Source organism: Arachis ipaensis, chromosome B03, assembly GCF_000816755.2.
Source record: "Arachis ipaensis cultivar K30076 chromosome B03, Araip1.1, whole genome shotgun sequence".
Classification (NCBI taxonomy): Eukaryota; Viridiplantae; Streptophyta; class Magnoliopsida; order Fabales; family Fabaceae; genus Arachis; species Arachis ipaensis.
Window position 1 is genome coordinate 838,932 of NC_029787.2, and position 4,151 is coordinate 843,082.

The window sequence follows — 4,151 nt, forward strand, 5'->3', positions numbered from 1 at the left end:
ATTATACTATCATTTTTTCTTCACATTATATATTTTTTAAAAAGATATTGTAAAAATATATAATAAATTCTCCAAAACTCTCTTTATATTTATTTTAAATTCATAAATAAGAGAGTATAAAATTTTTTTCAAGGTTCTCCAATCCCTTCACTCCCCCTCCTCTTCTCTCCTCTTAAAACATTTTCTTCTCTTTTGCTGACAAGTGCCAACTTTTAACACAACCTTAGCTTAGGCTCTAAGCCTCTAAGTCTCTAACTGATATAGTTACATAAATTCGTGAAAAGACACCAATGTCTAACGTGGGGACATATAATATGCTTGCTCAAAATGATATTTAGGGCAAAAAACCATATTAAGCCACATGCAGAAAAGTTTAACCAAAATACGCCAAACAGAAATTTGTTTCAGCAATAAGCCAAGAGGCATTTTTATATAAATCGAACCAACAAGGTTCGAACTGTATTAGCTAGTAATTCGAACCAAGTTGGTTCGAACTAGTATTGGAAAATTTTGAATAATTCGAACCGGATAGGTTCGAACCAAGAAAGCATGTAATTCGAACCTGGTTGGTTCGAATTATGGGGAGAGAGCTTGGTTGTAGTAATTCGAACCAGGCTGGTTCGAATTACATGCTTTCTTGGTTCGAACCAACCTGGTTCGAACCATAGAGAGGTTGATTGTAGTAATTCGAACCAGCTTGGTTCGAATTACATGTATCATGGTTCGAACCACAGCGCGGTCACACTGTGCACACCGCCATGTGCCGAGGCTCCAAAACCTCCGGGTGCAACACCTGAAGTACGTCGGGGCTACTGTACGGCATCCATATAAACTGCAGAACAAACCCACCCTTATCAGGGCAACTGTACGACCCAACTGTAAAATATTAATAACTAAAATGCATCAGTTATTAATTAGCAGACTAACCTCCCTGGACTGTAACCGGTCTATCCTAAGCCTCCACGACCGCACTCTCGGACCCTTCTCGCTACCGGAAGGGTTGTAACCTGCCCATCTGCACCATACACATGAGTTACATATACTAATATCTGTGTTAACATTATGCAATAGAGTATTAACATACACGCAATTCTCTAAGTCATATTGAAAAAGAATAGGCCCAGTATAGTACCTAGACGCCAACGGCCAGCTGAACGTCTCATATCCTGCAGGCCGAAACTGAGGAAACCGCCAAAAGATCCAATGACTCGAATACAAAGCATAATTCGAACCACCCTGGTTCGAATTATGTGTTATTGAAGTTCGAACCATAGTGGTTCGAATTATGTATGGGAGAAGTTCGAACCATCTTGGTTCGAATTATTCAAAAATGTAGAAGACTAAATCGAACCATCTTGGTTCGAATTATGAAGGAGTGCAATTCGAACCAGCTTGGTTCGAATTGTATTAAAATACACTTTGGCTCATTGCTGAAACGAAATTGGATTTGGCGCATTTTGGTTACAAGTTTCTTGCTCTGGCTCAATATGGTTTTTTGCCCATGTATATATGTACCTAATATCGTAACCTCGTTAAGTTGATGAAGTTAAACTAAAATTAGCTATTTTTACAACTTCGAATGTTGTGCTCCTCTTAATTTTATTGAGTAATATTAGAGAGATAAAATTTTCAATTAATATCAGCTAACTTTTTAAAAATTATTCTATAAAGTAGACAAACAATAGAGGTTATGACTCATATGTGCCATGTAGTAATCAAACAGAGAATCAAAGAAAGAAGGAAACAAAGGCTTACCAACTAGAGTTTGCAGTTTTAATAATATTGCAGCATCCTTAACGTGGTTGCTCCCTGTTAGTTCCGGTGTCTCACAGTCCTTGTCCTCTCCCAGTTACTAACATCAACATCCAACACTCATGCCCGTTGCTAACCGTGCACACTTTACTTTGTTGGAACCTTCTGTACCGTTCATTCTATTCATGTTTGTTTGTATATGCCTTATATTACTAGTGAAAGAAAAAAAGATCACCTACACTTCCTCTTCAACAAGCTTCTTATATTATTAGAGGGAGACTCCGATAAAACGTGTTTAAATAAAGATTTTTGATTTTCTCTATTTAATAAATTATTATGTATTAAATTTTTGATATTTATATTTAATTAAAAGTATTATTTTTATTAAAAAGTATTGCTATATTATTAAAATCGTTAACTTTATATAAAATTAATTGTACCTAAATTTCTATTTGTTCTTGCACAATAATCTAAGCTAATGTATAACTCTTTCTTCCACTTATATGGAATTCTCTGTTTTAAAAGAATAGATGTCGAGCTATACTTCAGTTGTCGAATAACATTGGAATAAGTTGGGACATGTAAAGAGACTCCAATGTTTAAGTAAAAAAAAAGTATACGATGAGGTATATGTTATTCAAAGTGAATAGTGTACCTTTCACATAGTTAGAGTTTTGTATTTATAGAAATGTTGTATTATAGGTGTTACTCAACAGGCCTAGTGCTAGTATTGCAGAACTATTAAAAATGTCAGCCTGATTTTGTTATAACTGCTTTTGAATATATTCAAATGATTCTATTGTAATATTGAGATTCTCTCTAATAAGGGTGTTTTGAATATATTCAAATGATTCTATTGTAATATTGAGATTCTCTCTAATAAGGGTGTGCATGGGCCGGGTGAAACCAGGTTTGATGTGACCCAGACCCGACCCGAAATATATATCGGGTCTATTTGTTAGACCCGAACCCGACCCTAGACCCGATGAAACCTATACACTTTCGGGCCACGATTATACCGGGTAAAAACCGGGTGAAAACCGGGCCGTTAACATTATATTACCTTGATACCTTCTTGTAAGTTAGCATGTAAAAATATCCAAATTTCCAAGACTCCAATCATTATTTGACATAGTAAAATTCACTTAGAAAAATATAATAAGAACCAACTCTTCTCTAAAATTAAAGCATAACCATAATCAATACTAATATTACCTAATAACACCAAATATTTAAATCAATACAAATAACATAAGATTATGCATTAGTCTAAAGTCTTATGCATTTTAAACATAAAATATTAACTTATAGTCTTATATATAATGACTAATAACACAAAATATTAAGGTTTACAACACTTAAATTTCACATAATAATAGTCATCATCCATCACTAATAACACAAAATATTAATTATGTATAATGACCGGGCCGATTTCGGGTGACCCGAGCTATGGCCCGGACCTGACCCGAAATAATGACCGGGTCTATTTTTGAGACCCATACCCGACCCTAGACCCGATGAAATCACACCAAATTAGCCCCTAAAGTGTTCGGGACCGGGCCGGGTCTTCGGGCCGGGTCGGGCCATGCACACCCCTACTCTCTAACAGAAGATAAGTCACCTGTATTATCTTAATTGAATTATGATTAAGAGATAAATTTGGGTTGAATTATAGCTAACGGATCAAGAGATAAATTTGAGTCGAGATATAGATTTCATTGGCCGAGTTATAGGTAATGGATCAAGACTTATTCTCTCAGGTAATAGTTATCGAATAATATAGAATGGACTAGACTGTCACAATCGAATTTAAAGTATAACAATCAAATTATAGATATAACAATTGAATTATATATTGATAATTTATGAATCATAAAAATCTCAACGTCTCAAAGTAGTAGCATCCAAATTATAACTTATAGCCACCAAATTATAACGACTTAGATCACTACCTATTTCAGATTTAGTAACTCATTTTATGTTATTTGCTATGGCATATGGGTTAACACCCTCATTAATTTGATAAAAATCCAATGAAATTGAAACAAAAAATCAGATCATAATACTTAATAAGAGTGAGTGAGTCCAAAAGCATTGGATCCAAGGGACTGAATGATAGAACAAATATCTTATCTCTATCTATATCTTCTGACATCTGAACGTGTTGGTCGTTCTGAGTATTGACAAGTTCAAAGAAAGACCATGTTACATTGTCACAACTTCATCTATAGATCATAAGTTATATTTTTTATTTTTAAAATTTGTCAAAAATTATAAAATATTTTTAAATTTTATTTTATTTTAATTTTATTTTAAAAATTTGTTATTTATATTAGATATATTTTTGATAGATAAATTTAAAAAAAATTAAAATTAATCTAATAATAATACATGAG